The sequence below is a fragment of the Mytilus californianus genome, unplaced genomic scaffold, assembly GCF_021869535.1.
Source record: "Mytilus californianus isolate M0D057914Y unplaced genomic scaffold, xbMytCali1.0.p SCAF_12, whole genome shotgun sequence".
In the NCBI taxonomy this organism is placed as follows: domain Eukaryota; kingdom Metazoa; phylum Mollusca; class Bivalvia; order Mytilida; family Mytilidae; genus Mytilus; species Mytilus californianus.
In genome coordinates, this window is record NW_026262604.1 from 52,260,554 (window position 1) to 52,281,841 (window position 21,288).

Here is a 21,288-nt window from a genome sequence, read left to right on the forward strand (position 1 = left end):
TCGTTTGTTAGAGTGTATTATATTTGCTTTTCGTTTATGAATGTTTCATACATAAATCGATGACATGCTGTGCCATTGGTTTTTGTCTTTTGATTTTTCTACTTTTGTTTTGTTGGATCCTTTTATTGCTTGCAATGCGGTATGAGTTATTCTCGTTGTCAAATGCTACGTAGGTTGACGTATATTAGCTAAAATCTACGTGATTTTGTCTCTGTTGGATATTTACCTCGTTGGTAATAATACCACATTTTCTTATTTTTATTTTTATATAAATATCTGACTGGCTTATTTTTTGGCAAATCATATTTACAAAACTATTGTTTTGAACATTTGTCAGCACCATTCAAAATACTCGTCTTACAAAATTCGTCCTTGTGCAATTATGATATAATGAACATATATATATACATGTACATGTATAATTCCACCTTATGTAATAATGCTACATATATTTAGTTTGGATGAGAAACATGGTATTTTTCACAAATTTCCTATATATGATAATAAGTTTTTCTTTACTCTGCCGGTGTATTTGCATTCATTATGGAATTCCATGTGCAGATGGGAAATGCCATGTCTGAAAATAACGCGACTTCTGAAGACCTCTAATGTTTTCGTTGAGATGGATATAAAGAGCATTCGGTGGAATTCAACACTAATATCATGTTTACAAGAGGTATACTATTGGCAAAAATACCCTTTCCTTCTAAGCAGGATATCTTTTATAGTAACCTATGTAAGACTTGGAAAACCTTTAGACATTTATTGACATGTACAATATATTTCAGATCAATTGAAGTAGTATTTGCAGTAATTTTAAATGATTAAGTAAATGAATGGGCTTGATAGTGCTTTCTTTTTTTCGATATCTCACTTTTTGTAGTAGTCATTCAAAATTCGTAATTTGTATAAATAAGCACATCTTTACTAGTAATAGATAAATGTCATACAATAATAAAGAAAATTAATAAGGAAACAGAAGAGGGCAAGTGGCCGAAACGACTTTTAAATGGTTTATTTATTACAATAACAAACAAAAAATGACACAATTATGAAATGCTTACGTTTTTCCTTTTCTTTTTCGTGAACATAAACATGCTAACAAATAAATATTTTTTCTCTCATTCTACATTTAGAATTAACAATGGGAATGGAATTAAATGAGGTTTTTTTTCTAAACATTTAATTATATATACTTCTGTTAATATTTGAAATGTATGTTCTTATTTTTTAGTTACTTTTTGTTGGGTTGCTTAATGATTGACATTTGCACTTCATTTAGTTTTATTTATATCAAATGAACACTCATTCATTTTACAATTTTACAATAACTATTGGTCTTGACAGATACAAGTTCTTAATTACTTCATTTAATTTAAGGATGAAAATGAAAAGGGATACTAATTTGCACATAACTATTACATCTTATTTACTTTTGTTTAATGAGTTTGGTCAGATGGGCATAAATCCTTCATTTTAAACAATTAAACTTGTTATAAAATATTGTAAGAGGAAATCTGTCAATGAAACCAATTAATTCACCTTAAAATTTGATGGTTCACACAATAAAATTCTAACCTTAGAGATTTGGTAAATTGTTTTAAATTGCTTTCTGTAATCATTATCATGATAATCTATCATGTGTCTCAAGATTTCAATTAAATTCATGTTTTATTAACTTATCGTTAAGAGTTTATATGACAATAAACATTTGAATTAAAGAAACAGGGTTGGGGGGACACACAAATTGAATGAAAAGTGATATTACATATTTAATATAACACAACACAATAACAAAACTTTTAACATAAATAGTTTAAGAAGGGACGTAATAGAATTGTAGCAAACTTTGCACACTTTTAAATGACTTTGTAAATCAACAAAAAATTCTCTGGTGGTATGGTCATTATTTTTCATAACAATTCTTTCGGTGGAATTTTGATAAAGTCGTGTATTTCTTCCTGAAAAGGTTCTGTTTCGTACACATTGCTATGTGTGATTTCTCGAAATCTCTACATTTTCTGCTATTTATCCGTAGCAAGTTAACTTCTGCAGCTAAAATTTTACCGCTGGTAAATCATTTGTTATTTGTCTCATAATTGTTAAAATCATATAATGGCACTCATACATATAAGTTTAAAACAGCAAGAATCAATTTCAAGTAAATTTCAAACCTTCGTTCAGTCGAATGAAGGAAATAAAATACGAAACATTCTTACACATCTTTCAAATACTCACAAATTGAACATTATATACCCGTATATATAAGTTTTTGGTGAAACACTTATATTTTCTTTCCTCCTTCATATCTTCATATTCAACTGACTTGCCGATTGCAACCTGCAACCAACAGTTTGCCCGGTATCACTTGGTCCAACTCTTTATTATATTGATTGAAATCTACATAGTAATCACAAGTCAATTTATCTACAAAACTACTTTTGAAATACCAACTGGTGTATTTTATCAATTCTTAATTTTCATCCTTATGATACTTTACATCAGAACTTGTTTTGTTCCTGTATTGTTATGAATTTCAGCAATTTTTCTATTTGTAAATAGTATAACTCTAGAACGGTAAAAGTTACGCTTCCAAAATAAAAAGGTGACCTGTGTTTTGTGGTAATAAGCATTGTGTATAAGTTTTATGACAATTGGTTAAGGCAAACTAAAGTTAGAGAACGGAAACCAATTTTGGGACGTACAGACGCACAGACGTTCAGACGAACAAGGATACATGCAGCTTAATGCACATCCGCTACAGCGGGGCATAATAAGCTAAACATTTTGATAGGTTAGTTCCTTTTTGTGATATATGATTTTTTTTTAATGGTGGGAAAAGGATGACTCAGACTTTTACATTATATTTAGCATTGACATTATTTCGGACGTACAGACGGCGGACAAGGGTAAAGCTTAATGCCCCTCCGCTACGACAGGGACATAATAAGCTAAAATATTGATATGTTAAAGAATTCCTTTTTGTGATATATGTTTTTTTAAATGAGGGAAAAGGATGACTCGGACTTTTACCTTATATTTAGCATTTGCATTATTTGGGACGTACAGGCGCACGGACGTACAGACGGACAAGGGAAAAGCTTAATTCGCCTCCGCTACGCCGTGGGCATAATAAGATAAAAATATTGATAGGTTATAGAATTCCTTTTTGTGATTGATATTTTTTTTTAAATGGGGGAACAGGATGACTCGGGGTTTTACCTTATATTTAGCATTGGCATAATTTGGGTCTCAAATTGTAAAAAAAAAATTTGGTATCTCCTAAAATTTCGATAATGACCTTTTATGAGCTATAGAAGTCTTCTATGAAAGAAAAGTAGGTGATATGGGGCAAAATCTTTTTCCCTGCATCGTTGAAAAAACCCAAGGAGTCCAAACATCTTGACAAAAATTCATAAACCTAACCTGACTACATCCTTAATACACATTCGAATTTACAAATCAAAGAAAATTAGTTCATGGAATCCATATATTATTAAATGTACAGACACTTTACAGAAATACTTGTATTTGGATAAATAAGTTGATTTTGAACTTAAATTATTGTATATGTCCGGGTTTTTTCGAAAACAGTTTGGTTCTTTTTATCGAGTGGCGTCCAAGTTTATCAAGGTATTTTTCAGACTTAAATGTAATCTATTTATGCATTTACCTTAACAAAAAAAATAAACTGCTTCGCTGAGCGCAGCTGGATACGCCCGCAGAGGTCCAGTTGGGGCAAAAATGGAATAATATTCAAGCTTGATACAGGTCTGAATTTGGATTGTAATTAAATATTTGACATATTATAGGTTTCTGAATAAATGTAGTCAAAGAACTTGAATTGAATTTATATTTAATTAAAGATATCTTGCTGTTGTGCAATACACTGTGCTGTTGCGAAATACTTAGTAAATCTGTTGTCAGACTATAAACAAATAAAGTTCAATTTCTTCTCAATGTCATATTTGAAATTTATGAAAATCAATAGGGAGATTACATCAATAGCTATAAATAATTCACCAAAGTTTCATGAGAACTGCTGAAAGCATTTTTGAGTTAATGTCCAAAAACTGGAAAATCCCTCCTTTTTTAATGAACAAAACCCCATAACTCAGAAATGTAAAATCTAAAATTTATAAAATTCTAAAGGGAGCTTTCATCAACAGATAATAACAATTCACCAAAGTTTCATGAGAACTACCGAAAGTATATTTTAGTTATTATCCAAAAACTGGAAAATCCCACTTTTTTATGAATAAAACCCTGTAACTCGGAAACGTTAAATCTAAAATTTATAAAAATCCTAAAGGGAGCTCATGTCAATAGACATATACAATTCACCAAAATTTCTTGCAAGTTGGTGAAAGCATTCTTGAGTTATTGTCGGAAAACTGGAAAATCCCCCCTTTTTTATGAATAAAACCCAAAAACTCGGAAACGGTAAATCTGATATTTATAAAAAACGAAAGGGAGCTCACGTCAATATATATTAACAATTCACCAAAGTATCATGCATATTGAATAAAGCTTTTTTGAGTTAATGTCCGACATGTTGACGACGGACGGACGGTCAACGGTATACCATAATACGTCCCGTAAACGGGCGTATAAAAATGAAGAAAACAAATCGAATAAAATACTTTTAAAAATAAAGTTCCAGTTTTCCCGCGTTGCACATATTTTATCTGTCCAAGGGCAATAATAAACGTTTAAGCCTTTTATAAATATCTTTACATGAGATCGCTCACTTTATTTTCCATATTTATATATATATTATAAATAGTATTGTCAAGGGGCATAACTCCATTAATAGTAGTTGATTGGTACACATCAAAGATCTTGCTGATATAAGCCTTCGCTATAATCTTTATAAAAATTCGACAAGAAATGTAAGTATGGGAATGCAATGTTTAATATAAACCTACGGTACTGTTTTATTTGTGTTTCGTGTCTATCTAGAGGATCAAGCCATTTCCAACTCAATTTTCCAATTTATTTTTCTAGTGTACTGTTACACCATTGTTGAGCGCTCACAAACATGTATTGTTTAACCCAGCAATAATCTGTATGTGCCTGTCCAAAGTTATGCGTCTGTTATTCTGTGGTTGTCGTTGGTTGCTGGTTGTTACATCTGTCTTGTTATAAATAAAGCCCTTAGTTTTTTCGTTTGTATTGTCACACATTTTGTCATTTCAAGGCCGATTATAAGCGAGTATATGGTATGGGTTTTGCTATTGTTAAAGGCCGGGCGGTGACATTTAATTGCTGAAATAAGCGTTATTCGGACTCTGTTGGGTAGTTGTCTCATTGGAAATGATAACCACATCTCCTTATTTTTAATTAAAAACTTTATATTGTGGCTTACCCTGAAAAGTCGGAAATCTTGATTCTTCGACATCTTGGGCTACACTGACTGAGGCCCGTATTATAAGCAACTTTTCACATAAGCACTTTCAGTCGAGCTCAGTTTTGTTTTGCAAACATGTCTTTACTATGACAATGTAATTTACACTGTTCAAATATTCAAACAATACCGCACGTCAAACTTTGTACACTAGAAAAAAAACTGACTATGAAAGTACTGTGGACGTAGTGACAGTTTTTCAGCACCGTAACATATTCACTAGAATTATTTCACACGCGAGTGAATGTAAAAGTATTTATTTTCTAAAAAAATATAAGTTCGATATTGCACAGCTAATACTTATAAAATCTAGAAACAACTGATTAAATTAAAAGTTGACAAACACTAAAATTGGAACACGTGCATCCTAGTTCATGAGAAAGATAATAAACCGTTATTAGCTACCACAGACGAACATCTATCAACTCTTGCCATAAACTTGCGTATCGTCCCCATAAAATTTATGAATTTTACAGATGCCGAGTTCGGACAGATAATAAGATAAACATTGATGTAAACACCAATTAAAATTTTAAATTCAAATCAAAGTTGTGTTTTAAATTTCGTTTTTGTATTACTGTTCTCTCATATTTTCCATTATTTGTAAAAAAAAACAAATTGAAATTTTCTCAGTCAAATAATTTGACAAAATTTATCAGAAGTTTAGCTATTACCCTATTATCCTCAACGAAGCTCGGAGATAAATATACGTTCACCCGATGCGCCAATGACTCCTCTACAACACCTATATAGTCGTTCCCCGTCACAATCTCTTTAAAATGGTCCAAATTTTTCTTTTAGTGCCCTACCCCCCTAATCTCATTTTGTCAATTTCACAATAAAATTTTCAGTTTTTGAACCGAAACTTCTGATTTTCGAACATAAACCACTCTGGAGATTTTCTTAAACGATGCGCCAATGTCTCTTCTACAACACCTATATAGTCGTTGCCGTCACAATCTCTTTAAAATGGTCCAAATTTTTCTTTTAGTCCCCTACCCCCCTAATCTCATTTTGTCAATTTCACAATAAAATTTTCAGTTTTTTAACCGAAACTTCTGATTTTCGAACATAAATCACTCTGGGGATTTTCTTAAACGATGCGCCAATGTCTCTTCTACAACACCTATATAGTCGTTGCCCGTCACAATCTCTTTAAAATGGTCAACATTTTTCTTTTAGTGACCTACCCCCCTAATCTCATTTTGTCATTTTCACAATAAAATTTTCAGTTTTTTAACCGTAACTTCAGATTTTCGAACATAAACCACTCTGGAGATTTTCTTAACCGATGCGCCAATGTCTCCTTTACAACACCTATATAGTCGTTGCCCGTCACAATCTCTTTAAAATGGTCCAAAATTAACTTAAATTGCCCTACCCCCCTAATCTCATTTTGTCAATTTCACAATTTCATTTTTTTAACCGAAACTTCAGATTTTCGAACATAAACCACTCTGGAGATTTTCTTAAACGATGCGCCAATGTCTCCTCTACAACACCTATATAGTCGTTGCCCGTCACAATCTCTTTAAAATGGTCCAAAATTAACTTAAATTGCCCTACCCTCCTTATCTCATTTTGTCAATTTCACAATTTCATTTTTTTAACCGCAACTTCAGATTTTCGAACATAAACCACTCTGGAGATTTTCTTAAACGATGCGCCAATGTCTCTTCTACAACACCTATATAGTCGTTGCCCGTCACAATCTCTTTAAAATGATCCAATTTTTTCTTTTAGTGCCCTACCCCCCCAATCTCATTTTGTCAATTTCACAATAAATTTTCAGTTTTTTAACCGTAACTTCAGATTTTCGAACATAAACCACTCTGGAGATTTTCTTAAACGATGCGCCATTGTCTCCTCTACAACACCTATATAGTCGTTGCCCGTCACAATCTCTTGAAATTGGTCCAAAATTAACTTAAATTGGCCTACCCCCTTAATCTCATTTTGTCAATTTCACAATTTCAGTTTTTTAACCGTAACTCCAGATTTTCGAACATAAACCACTCTGGAGATTTTCTTAAACGAAGCGCCAATGTCTCTTCCACAACACCTATATAGTCGTTGCCCGTCACAATCTCTTTAAAATGGTCCAAAATTAACTTAAATTGCCCTACCCCCCTAATCTCATTTTGTCAATTTCACAATTTCATTTTTTTAACCGCAACTTCAGATTTGCGAACATAAACCACTCTGGAGATTTTCTTAAACGATGCGCCAATGTCTCTTCTACAACACCTATATAGTCGTTGCCCGTCACAATCTCTTTAAAATGGTCCAAATTTTTCTTTTAGTGCCCTACCCCCCCAATCTCATTTTGTCAATTTCACAATAAAATTTTCAGTTTTTTAACCGTAACTTCAGATTTTCGAACATAAACCACTCTGGAGATTTTCTTAAACGATGCGCCAATGTCTCTTCTACAACACCTATATAGTCGTTGCCCGTCACAATCTCTTTAAAATGGTCCAAATTTTTCTTTTAGTGCCCTACCCCCCTAATCTCATTTTGTCAATTTCACAATAAAATTTTCAGTTTTTTAACCGTAACTTCAGATTTTCGAACATAAACCACTCTGAAGATTTTCTTAAACGATGCGCCATTGTCTCCTTTACAACACCTATATAGTCGTTGCCCGTCATAATCTCTTAAAATTGGTCCAAAATTAACTTAAATTGGCCTACCCCCCTAATCTCATTTTGTCAATTTCACAATTTCAGTTTTTTAACCGTAACTTCAAATTTTCAAACATAAACCACTCTGGAGATTTTCTTAACCGATGCGCCAATGTCTCCTCTACAACACCTATATAGTCGTTGCCCGTCACAATCTCTTTAAAATGGTCCAAAATTTTCTTTTAGTGCCCTACCCCCCTAATTTCATTTTGTCAATTTCACAATAAAATTTTCAGTTTTTTAACCGTAACTTCAGATTTTCGAACATAAACCACTCTGGAGATTTTCTTAAACGATGCGCCAATGTCTCTTCCATAACACCTATATAGTCGTTGCCCGTCACAATCTCTTTAAAATGGTCCAAAATTAACTTAAATTGCCCTACCCCCCCTAATCTCATTTTGTCAATTTCACAATTTCATTTTTTTAACCGCAACTTCAGATTTTCGAACATAAACCACTCTGGAGATTTTCTTAAACGATGCGCCAATGTCTCCTCTACAACACCTATATAGTCGATGCCCGTCACAATCTCTTTAAAATGGTCCAAATTTTTCTTTTAGTGCCCTACCCCCCAATCTCATTTTGTCAATTTCACAATAAAATTTTCAGTTTGTTTAACCGTAACTTCAGATTTTCGAACATAAACCACTCTGCAGATTTTCTTAACCGATGCGCCAATGTCTCCTCTACAACACCTATATAGTCGTTGCCCGTCACAATTTCTTTAAAATGGTCCAAATTTTTCTTTTAGTGCCCTACACCCCTATTCTCATTTTGTCAATTTCACAATAAAATTTTCAGTTTTTTAACCGTAACTTCAGATTTTCGAACATAAACCACTCTGGAGATTTTCTTAAACGATGCGCCAATGCCTCCTCCACAACACCTATATAGTCGTTGCCCGTCACAATCTCTTTAAAATGGTCCAAATTTTTCTTTTAGTGCCCTACCCCCCTAATCTCATTTTGTCAATTTCACAATAAAATTTTCAGTTTTTTAACCGTAACTTCAGATTTTCGAACATAAACCACTCTGGAGATTTTCCTAAACGATGCGCCAATGTATCCTCTACAACACCTATATAGTCGTTGCCCGTCACAATCTCTTTAAAATGGTCCAAATTTTTCTTTTAGTGCCCTACCCCCCTAATTTCATTTTGTCAATTTCACAATAAAATTTTCAGTTTTTTAACCGTAACTTCAGATTTTCGAACATAAACCACTCTGGAGATTTTCTTAAACGATGCGCCAATGTCTCTTCAACAACACCTATATAGTCGTTGCCCGTCACAATCTCTTTAAAATGGTCCAAAATTAACTTAAATTGCCCTACCCCCCCTAATCTCATTTTGTCAATTTCACAATTTCAGTTTTTTAACCGTAACTTCAGATTTTCGAACATAAACCACTCTGGAGATTTTCTTAAACGATGCGCCAATGTCTCTTCTACAACACCTATATAGTCGTTGCCCGTCACAATCTCTTTAAAATGGTCCAAATTTTTCTTTTAGTGCCCTACCCCCTAATTTCATTTTGTCAATTTCACAATAAAATTTTCAGTTTTTTAACCGTAACATCAGATTTTCGAACATAAACCACTCTGGAGATTTTCTTAAACGATGCGCCAATGTCTCTTCCACAACACCTATATAGTCGTTGCCCGTCACAATCTCTTTAAAATGGTCCAAATTTTTCTTTTAGTGCCCTACCCCCCCCCCCCCCCCCCCCTAATCTCATTTTGTCAATTTCACAATAAAATTTTCAGTTTTTTAACCGTAACTTCAGATTTTCGAACATAAACCACTCTGGAGATTTTCCTAAACGATGCGCCAATGTCTCCTCTACAACACCTATATAGTCGTTGCCCGTCACAATCTCTTGAAATTGGTCCAAAATTAACTTAAATTGGCCTACCCCCTTAATCTCATTTTGTCAATTTCACAATTTCAGTTTTTTAACCGTAACTCCAGATTTTCGAACATAAACCACTCTGGAGATTTTCTTAAACGAAGCGCCAATGTCTCTTCCACAACACCTATATAGTCGTTGCCCGTCACAATCTCTTTAAAATGGTCCAAAATTAACTTAAATTGCCCTACCCCCCCTAATCTCATTTTGTCAATTTCACAATTTCATTTTTTTAACCGCAACTTCAGATTTGCGAACATAAACCACTCTGGAGATTTTCTTAAACGATGCGCCAATGTCTCTTCTACAACACCTATATAGTCGTTGCCCGTCACAATCTCTTTAAAATGGTCCAAATTTTTCTTTTAGTGCCCTACCCCCCCAATCTCATTTTGTCAATTTCACAATAAAATTTTCAGTTTTTTAACCGTAACTTCAGATTTTCGAACATAAACCACTCTGGAGATTTTCTTAAACGATGCGCCAATGTCTCTTCTACAACACCTATATAGTCGTTGCCCGTCACAATCTCTTTAAAATGGTCCAAATTTTTCTTTTAGTGCCCTACCCCCCTAATCTCATTTTGTCAATTTCACAATAAAATTTTCAGTTTTTTAACCGTAACTTCAGATTTTCGAACATAAACCACTCTGAAGATTTTCTTAAACGATGCGCCATTGTCTCCTTTACAACACCTATATAGTCGTTGCCCGTCATAATCTCTTAAAATTGGTCCAAAATTAACTTAAATTGGCCTACCCCCCTAATCTCATTTTGTCAATTTCACAATTTCAGTTTTTTAACCGTAACTTCAAATTTTCAAACATAAACCACTCTGGAGATTTTCTTAACCGATGCGCCAATGTCTCCTCTACAACACCTATATAGTCGTTGCCCGTCACAATCTCTTTAAAATGGTCCAAAATTTTCTTTTAGTGCCCTACCCCCCTAATTTCATTTTGTCAATTTCACAATAAAATTTTCAGTTTTTTAACCGTAACTTCAGATTTTCGAACATAAACCACTCTGGAGATTTTCTTAAACGATGCGCCAATGTCTCTTCCACAACACCTATATAGTCGTTGCCCGTCACAATCTCTTTAAAATGGTCCAAAATTAACTTAAATTGCCCTACCCCCCTAATCTCATTTTGTCAATTTCACAATTTCATTTTTTTAACCGCAACTTCAGATTTTCGAACATAAACCACTCTGGAGATTTTCTTAAACGATGCGCCAATGTCTCCTCTACAACACCTATATAGTCGATGCCCATCACAATCTCTTTAAAATGGTCCAAATTTTTCTTTTAGTGCCCTACCCCCCAATCTCATTTTGTCAATTTCACAATAAAATTTTCAGTTTGTTTAACCGTAACTTCAGATTTTCGAACATAAACCACTCTGCAGATTTTCTTAACCGATGCGCCAATGTCTCCTCTACAACACCTATATAGTCGTTGCCCGTCACAATTTCTTTAAAATGGTCCAAATTTTTCTTTTAGTGCCCTACACCCCTATTCTCATTTTGTCAATTTCACAATAAAATTTTCAGTTTTTTAACCGTAACTTCAGATTTTCGAACATAAACCACTCTGGAGATTTTCTTAAACGATGCGCCAATGCCTCCTCCACAACACCTATATAGTCGTTGCCCGTCACAATCTCTTTAAAATGGTCCAAATTTTTCTTTTAGTGCCCTACCCCCCCTAATCTCATTTTGTCAATTTCACAATAAAATTTTCAGTTTTTTAACCGTAACTTCAGATTTTCGAACATAAACCACTCTGGAGATTTTCCTAAACGATGCGCCAATGTATCCTCTACAACACCTATATAGTCGTTGCCCGTCACAATCTCTTTAAAATGGTCCAAATTTTTCTTTTAGTGCCCTACCCCCCTAATTTCATTTTGTCAATTTCACAATAAAATTTTCAGTTTTTTAACCGTAACATCAGATTTTCGAACATAAACCACTCTGGAGATTTTCTTAAACGATGCGCCAATGTCTCTTCCACAACACCTATATAGTCGTTGCCCGTCACAATCTCTTTAAAATGGTCCAAATTTTTCTTTTAGTGCCCTACCCCCCCCCCCCCCCCTAATCTCATTTTGTCAATTTCACAATAAAATTTTCAGTTTTTTAACCGTAACTTCAGATTTTCGAACATAAACCACTCTGGAGATTTTCCTAAACGATGCGCCAATGTCTCCTCTACAACACCTATATAGTCGTTGCCCGTCACAATCTCTTTAAAATGGTCCAAATTTTTTTTTTAGTGCCCTACCCCCCTAATTTCATTTTGTCAATTTCACAATAAAATTTTCAGTTTTTTAACCGTAACTTAAGATTTTCGAACATAAAGCACTCTGGAGATTTTCTTAAACGATGCGCCAATGTCTCTTCAACAACACCTATATAGTCGTTGCCCGTCACAATCTCTTTAAAATGGTCCAAAATTAACTTAAATTGCCCTACCCCCCTAATCTCATTTTGTCAATTTCACAATTTCATTTTTTTAACCGCAACTTCAGATTTTCGAACATAAACCACTCTGGAGATTTTTTTAAACGATGCGCCAATGTCTCCTCTACAACACCTATATAGTCGTTGCCCGTCACAATCTCTTTAAAATGGTCCAAATTTTTCTTTTAGTGCCCTACCCCCCAATCTCATTTTGTCAATTTCACAATAAAATTTTCAGTTTGTTTAACCGTAACTTCAGATTTTCGAACATAAACCACTCTGGAGATTTTCTTAACCGATGCGCCAATGTCTCCTCTACAACAACTATATAGTCGTTGCCCGTCACAATCTCTTTAAAATGGTCCAAATTTTTCTTTTAGTGCCCTACCCCCCTATTCTCATTTTGTCAATTTCACAATAAAATTTTCAGTTTTTTAACCGTAACTTCTGATTTTCGAACATAAACCACTCTGGAGATTTTCTTAAACGATGCGCCAATGTCTCTTCCATAACACCTATATAGTCGTTGCCCGTCACAATCTCTTTAAAATAGTCCAAAATTAACTTAAATTGCCCTACCCCCCTAATCTCATTTTGTCAATTTCACAATTTCATTTTTTTAACCGCAACTTCAGATTTTCGAACATAAACCACTCTGGAGATTTTCTTAAACGATGCGCCAATGTCTCCTCTACAACACCTATATAGTCGTTGCCCGTCACAATCTCTTTAAAATGGTCCAAATTTGTCTTTTAGTGCCCTATCCCCCTAATCTCATTTTGTCATTTTCTCAATAAAATTTTCAGTTTGTTTAACCGTAACTTCAGATTTTCGAACATAAACCACTCTGGAGATTTTCCTAAACGATGTGCCAATGTCTCCTCTACAACACCTATATAGTCGTTGCCCGTCACAATCTCTTTAAAATGGTCCAAATTTTTCTTTTAGTGCCCTACCCCCCCAATCTCATTTTGTCAATTTCACAATAAAATTTTCAGTTTGTTTAACCGTAACTTCAGATTTTCGAACATAAACCACTCTGGAGATTTTCTTAACCGATGTGCCAATGTCTCCTCTACAACACCTATATAGTCGTTGCCCGTCACAATCTCTTTAAAATGGTCTAATATTTTCTTTTAGTGCCCTACCCCCCTATTCTCATTTTGTCAATTTCACAATAAAATTTTCAGTTTTTTAACCGTAACTTCAGATTTTCGAACATAAACCACTCTGGAGATTTTCCTAAACGATGCGCCAATGTCTCCTCTACAACACCTATATAGTCATTGCCCGTCACAATCTCTTTAAAATGGTCCAAATTTTTCTTTTAGTGCCCTACGCCCCCCCCCCCCTAATCTAATTTGGTCAATTTCACAATAAAATTTTCAGTTTTTTAACCGTAACTTCAGATTTTCGAACATAAACCACTCTGGAGATTTTCTTAAACGATGCGCCAATGTCTCTTCCACAACACCTATATAGTCGTTGCCCGTCACAATCTCTTTAAAATGGTCCAAAATTAACTTAAATTGCCCTACCCCCCTAATCTCATTTTGTCAATTTCACAATTTCATTTTTTTAACCGCAACTTCAGATTTTCGAACATAAACCACTCTGGAGATTTTCTTAAACGATGCGCCAATGTCTCCTCTACAACACCTATATAGTCGTTGCCCGTCACAATCTCTTTAAAATGGTCCAAATTTTTCTTTTAGTGCCCTACTCCCCAATCTCATTTTGTCAATTTCACAATAAAATTTTCAGTTTGTTTAACCGTAACTTCAGATTTTCGAACATAAACCACTCTGCAGATTTTCTTAACCGATGCGCCAATGTCTCCTCTACAACACCTATATAGTCGTTGCCCGTCACAATCTCTTTAAAATGGTCCAAATTTTTCTTTTAGTGCCCTACCCCCCTATTCTCATTTTGTCAATTTCACAATAAAATTTTCAGTTTTTTAACTGTAACTTCAGATTTTCGAACATAAACCACTCTGGAGATTTTCTTAAACGATGCGCCAATGTCTCTTCCACAACACCTATATAGTCGTTGCCCGTCACAATCTCTTTAAAATGGTCCAAATTTTTCTTTTAGTGCCCTACCCCCCCCCGCCCCTAATCTCATTTTGTCAATTTCACAATAAAATTTTCAGTTTTTTAACCGTAACTTCAGATTTTCGAACATAAACCACTCTGGAGATTTTCCTAAACGATGCGCCAATGTCTCCTCTACAACACCTATATAGTCGTTGCCCGTCACAATCTCTTTAAAATGATCCAAAATTAACTTAAATTGCCCTACCACCCTAATCTCATTTTGTCAATTTCACAATAAAATTTTCAGTTTTTTAACCGTAACTTCAGATTTTCGAACATAAAGCACTCTGGAGATTTTCTTAAACGATGCGCCAATGTCTCTTCAATAACACCTATATAGTCGTTGCCCGTCACAATCTCTTTAAAATGGTCCAAATTTTTCTTTTAGTGCCCTACCCCCCTAATCTCATTTTGTCATTTTCTCAATAAAATTTTCAGTTTTTTAACTGTAACTTCAGATTTTCGAACATAAACCACTCTGGAGATTTTCTTAAACGATGCGTCAATGTCTCTTTCACAACACCTATATAGTCGTTGCCCGTCACAATCTCTTTAAAATGATCCAAAATTAACTTAAATTGCCCTACCCCCCTAATCTCATTTTGTCAATTTCACAATTTCATTTTTTTAACCGCAACTTCAGATTTTCGAACATAAACCACTCTGGAGATTTTCTTAAACGATGTGCCAATGTCTCCTCTACAACACCTATATAGTCGTTGCCCGTCACAATCTTTTTAAAATGGTCCAAATTTTTCTTTTAGTGCCCTACCCCCCAATCTCATTTTGTCAATTTCACAATAAAATTTTCAGTTTGTTTAACCGTAACTTCAGATTTTCGAACATAAACCACTCTGCAGATTTTCTTAACCAATGCGCCAATGTCTCCTCTACAACACCTATATAGTCGTTGCCCGTCACAATCTCTTTAAAATGGTCCAAATTTTTCTTTTAGTGCCCTACCCCCCTATTCTCATTTTGTCAATTTCACAATAAAATTTTCAGTTTTTTAACCGTAACTTCAGATTTTCGAACATAAACCACTCTGGAGATTTTCTTAAACGATGCGCCAATGTCTCTTCCACAACACCTATATAGTCGTTGCCCGTCACAATCTCTTTAAAATGGTCCAAAATTAACTTAAATTGCCCTACCCCCATAATCTCATTTTGTCAATTTCACAATTTCATTTTTTTAACCGCAACTTCAGATTTTCGAACATAAACCACTCTGGAGATTTTCTTAAACGATGTGCCAATGTTTCTTCTACAACACCTATATAGTCGTTGCCCGTCACAATCTCTTTAAAATGGTCCAAATTTTTCTTTTAGTGCCCTACCCCCCTAATATCATTTTGTCATTTTCTCAATAAAATTTTCAGTTTTTTAACAGTAACTTCTGATTTTCGAACATAAACCACTCTGGAGATTTTCTTAAACGATGCGCCAATGTCTCCTCTACAACACCTATATAGTCGTTGCCCGTCACAATCTCTTTAAAATGGTCCAAATTTTTCTTTTAGTGCCCTACCCCCCTAATCTCATTTTGTCATTTTCTCAATAAAATTTTCAGTTTTTTAACTGTAACTTCAGATTTTCGAACATAAACCACTCTGGAGATTTTCTTAAACGATGCGCCAATGTCTCTTCCACAACACCTATATAGTCGTTGCCCGTCACAATCTCTTTAAAATGGTCCAAATTTTTCTTTTAGTGCCCTACCCCCCAATCTCATTTTGTCAATTTCACAATAAAATTTTCAGTTTGTTTAACCGTAACTTCAGATTTTCGAACATAAACCACTCTGCAGATTTTCTTAACCGATGCGCCAATGTCTCCTCTACAACACCTATATAGTCGTTGCCCGTCACAATCTCTTTAAAATGGTCCAAATTTTTCTTTTAGTGCCCTACCCCCCTATTCTCATTTTGTCAATTTCACAATAAAATTTTCAGTTTTTTAACCGTAACTTCAGATTTTCGAACATAAACCACTCTGGAGATTTTCTTAAACGATGCGCCAATGTCTCTTCCACACCACCTATATAGTCGTTGCCCGTCACAATCTCTTTAAAATGGTCCAAATTTTTCTTTTAGTGCCCTACCCCCCTAATCTCATTTTGTCAATTTCACAATAAAATTTTCAGTTTTTTAACCGTAACTTCAGATTTTCGAACATAAACCACTCTGGAGATTTTCCTAAACGATGCGCCAATGTCTCCTCTACAACACCTATATAGTTGTTGCCCGTCACAATCTCTTTAAAATGGTCCAAATTTTTCTTTTAGTGCCCTACCCCCCTAATTTCATTTTGTCAATTTCACAATAAAATTTTCAGTTTTTTAACCGTAACTTCAGATTTTCGAACATAAACCACTCTGGAGATTTTCTTAAACGATGCGCCAATGTCTCCTCCACAACACCTATATAGTCGTTGCCCGTCACAATCTCTTTAAAATGGTCCAAAATTAACTTAAATTGCCCTACCCCCCTAATCTCATTTTGTCAATTTCACAATTTCATTTTTTTAACCGCAACTTCAGATTTTCGAACATAAACCACTCTGGAGATTTTCTTAAACGATGCGCCAATGTCTCCTCTACAACACCTTTAAAGTTGTTGCCCGTCACAATCTCTTTAAAATGGTCCAAATTTTTCTTTTAGTGCCTTACCCCCCTAATCTCATTTTGTCATTTTCTCAATAAAATTTTCAGTTTTTTAACTGTAACTTCAGATTTTCGAACATAAACCACTCTGGAGATTTTCTTAAACGATGCGCCAATGTCTCTTCCACAACACCTATATAGTCGTTGCCCGTCACAATCTCTTTAAAATGGTCCAAAATTAACTTAAATTGCCCTACCCCCCTAATCTCATTTTGTCAATTTCACAATTTCAGTTTTTTAACCGTAACTTCAGATTTTCGAACATAAACCACTCTGGAGATTATCTTAAACGATGCGCCATTGTCTCCTCTACAACACCTATATAGTCGTTGCCCGTCACAATCTCTTGAAATTGGTCAAAAATTAACTTAAATTGGCCTACCCCCTAATCTCATTTTGTCAATTTCACAATTTCAGTTTTTTAACCGTAACTTCAGATTTTCGAACATAAACCACTCTGGAGATTATCTTAAACGATGCGCCAATGTCTCCACTACAACACCTATATAGTCGTTGCCCGTCACAATCTCTATAAATTGGTCGAAAATGAACTTTGAGTGCCCAAATCCCAAATCTCATTTTGTAAATTTCAGGATTTTAACCCTAACTTCAGATTTTCGAACATAAAGTGATCTTGATTTTTTTCTACACGATGCGCCAATGTCTCCTCTTCAACAACTATATAGTCGTTGCCCGTCACAATCTATATAAATTGGTTCAACATTAACTTTAAGTGCCCTACCCCCCTAGTCTCATTTTGTAAATTTCAGTTTTTTTACCGTAACTTCAGATTTTCGAACATAAACCACACTGGAAATTTTCCTAAACGATGCGGCAATGTCTCCTCTAAAACACCTATATAGTCGTTGCCTGTAACAATCTATTCAAATTGGTCAAAAAATAACTTAAAATGTCCTATACCCTAATTTCATTTTGTTAATTTCAGTTTTTTTCTACCACAATTTAAGATTTTCGAACAAAAACCACTCTGGAGATTTTCCTGAACGATGCGGCACTATCTCCTCTTAAACACCTATATAGTCGTAACCTGTCACAATCTCTATTAATCGGACCAAACAACGTAAAGTGCACCCCCATTCCCTAAAAATGCATTGTGTCAATGTGTTAACTTATGGTCATTGTAATCCATTGATTTTGATTGATTTTTGGTGTTTTAACGCCACTTTTAAGCTCCGCTTTTGGGCTATTTCGTGGCGGCCAGTTTTTATTGGTGGAGGAAGCCGGAGTGCCCGGAGAAAACCACCGATTGTAATCCAGCTGTCTATTGAATGCCTTATGTGAATTTATTTAGTTAGGAAAGAAAAGCTTTGCATTCTTTATATATGAAGTATGGTTTCCCTTTTGTTTTTTAAAAAGTTATTTTTTTCGTTTTTGTTTAAGATTGTATGTATTCTCATAATTGTTCGCTAGCTCGAAAAAACGTGATAACCTTATGTGATATTGTGGTTTTTAGTTATACCTCCTAATTGTTCGCTAGCTAATTGTTCGCTACAATTGTTCGCTAGCTTGAGTCAAGTGCGCATGTACAACATTCAACTGAATATAGCAAAACATCAGCTAAATCAAATAGTTTCTAGCAAGTTTAAAAAAAAATATATGGAATTGTCTGAAATCTCAAACTGCAGCCAATAAAGCAAGCCCCCTCCCCCGTATCTCCAGCAATTTGAGACATTTGACAGTAGATCAACAGCAAATTTTGTAAGCAATGCAGAATGAAAATAAATTATTAATAAACAGCACAAATCTATCATACAAGATAACAACATACATGTTTATAACCCCGCAACATTCTTTATGTTTTAGTCCTAAGTCTGTCAATCCTAAATATAAAAATAAGAAGATATGGTATGATTGCAAATGAGACAACACTCCACTAGACCAAATGGCATAAAAGTTAATAGGTATAGGTCACCGTACGGCCTTCAGCAATCAGTAAAACCCATACCGCATAGTCAACTACAAAGGGCCCCGAAAAAATAATTCAGTGTTTGTCGATGGTTTGCTGTCTGTCTTAAGTCTGTATTTTAGTGGTTGACGATTGTTTGCTGGCTGTCAATTTATTGTTCTAAGCAAGCATAAATTATACGTTTTGAAATGTCTTTCACTTCTGTAATTCCAAGGTCTTTTATAACTGACTATACGGTATGGGTTTTGCACATTGTTGAAGGTCGTACGGGAACCTATAGTTGTTTGCATCCTTGCCATCTGGTAGGCTGGTTCTCTCCCTTTAATACGGGTATCTTAGTCACCCTTGTTGTCTTCTGTCAGAGCCAAACAGATAAAGGACAGGGAACCAGTCTAGTCTTTTGGTCACTGGTAGGTAGTAATTAATAATATTAACACAAGCATTTATCATAGACATTAAGTAAAATCTAAAAAAATTAATAAGGATAATGAAACTAAAAAATATAAAAACCAAGAATGTTAGGAAGCAAACAAAAAATATTTTAAAGCAAACTATATTAATAAATTCAAATTAACACTCAGACATAGATAATTAGAGGATCCCTTTAAACATTACTCTTGAGGTGAAACACATTTATTGATTGGTGTTTAACGCCACATTCAGCACTAATGTGCTATTTCGCGGTTGCCAGTTTTTATTGGTGGATGAAGCCGTAGTGTCCGGAGAGAACCACCGACCTTCGGCCGGAAAATTGACGATCCTAGTCAATTAAGATTGAAGTCGAGCGCACCTGCCATGTGCGGGGTTCGAACTCACAACCTCAGTGTTGAGATTGAGTAAAACAAATGTCATCTGGAATATCATAATAAAGGTTTATAGCTGATGGTAGAAAGCATTCTGATAAAACAAAAAACCTGTTCTTCATAATATAGTGTTGTATATTTCTAGACCCTCTAGTCCAGTAGTTATAATCATATAACATAAAAATAAGGAGATGCAGTATGATTCCCAATGATACAACTATCCACCAGAGTTTAAATGAAGTAAATGTAAGCAATCATAGTCAACAGTACAACCTTCAACAATGAAAAAACCCATACCGTATAGTCGGCTTTATAAGTCTATCATCGGATTTGCAACTAAGGAAGAAAGATAATCAGGTAAACTTGTTTGAAAGAAATGGTGAAAAAACTACACCTTTTCTATGATTTATTAGGAATTTTATATGCAACACTTGTTCTACAACATAGTTGGTACATTTCTAGACCCTCTAGTCCTGTGGCCATATGCATATAGCTCTATCCGCTGATATGAGACCAATGAAGATAAACAATAAATCTGTGAAATATTTTACGAAACAATACAGCTTTTCTATGATTTATAAGGAATTTTATATGCAACACTTGTTCTACAAAATAGTTTTTATATTTCTAGACCCTCTTGTCTTGTAGTCATATACATATAAGTCTATCATTGGATTTGGAACTAACGAAAATAGATAATAAGGACATTCTCTATGAAACTTTTGGTGAAAAACAACTTCGCTTTGATTTTATAAGGAACTGTATATGAAACAATGGTTTTGTATGCATTCGATTCTATTTTCACAGTGGGAGTTGAACAAATTCCTTGTCAATTAACTGTTAAGACGGAAACACGTGTTATTATAAACTAATGGATGTATCCTGGTTCCTGAGGGAGATCCGAACGGTCACATTCTTATTCTCTGCTAATAACCCGATTCATTTGGACGTATCGATCAAAAATAGTCGTTAAGTTTCGACATTTCAATCATTTACCATATTTAAGCTGACAATTTCCTTACACAAATCTTGTATAGTGTCAAAAGACCTTAATATCTTAGCTAATACTCTATTTCCTTGGAAGGAAGAGAATGATCAGAAACATAGGGATAAGTTTTGATACGTACACGTATAAGTGGATTACTATTAATGATGATACAAATATAGTTTGCACAATATGTATATAAATCCCATTACTATGCCGGTACAAGTGTTAAACGAATTTCGTTCTCTAAAATTAGAATACAAACAGATCTGAGGTTTATGTCAATGAGACAACAACCCAACGACAGAAATAATAAAATAGAGAACAACTTAAAGTTTTCTACA

At 34.4% G+C, this 21,288-nt stretch overlaps 1 long non-coding RNA gene across 28 annotated transcripts; it reads right to left on the minus strand.

Moving 5' to 3' along the window:
* Window positions 1–1,565: 1,565 nt before the first annotated feature.
* LOC127721984 (uncharacterized) lies at window positions 1,566–18,588 on the minus strand. Of its 28 annotated transcripts, none has more exons than XR_007991587.1 (6): window positions 17,548–18,588; window positions 16,796–16,986; window positions 15,089–15,655; window positions 11,640–12,022; window positions 9,944–11,257; window positions 6,526–8,036 (listed from the first exon to the last, which is right to left on the minus strand). It is a non-coding gene; the product is annotated as an uncharacterized LOC127721984 (long non-coding RNA). The 28 variants fall into 28 exon arrangements; XR_007991581.1 differs by lacking the exon at window positions 16,796–16,986 and adding an exon at window positions 16,987–17,171; XR_007991573.1 differs by having other exon boundaries at window positions 16,796–17,171.
* Between the last annotated feature and the right edge of the window lie 2,700 nt (window positions 18,589–21,288).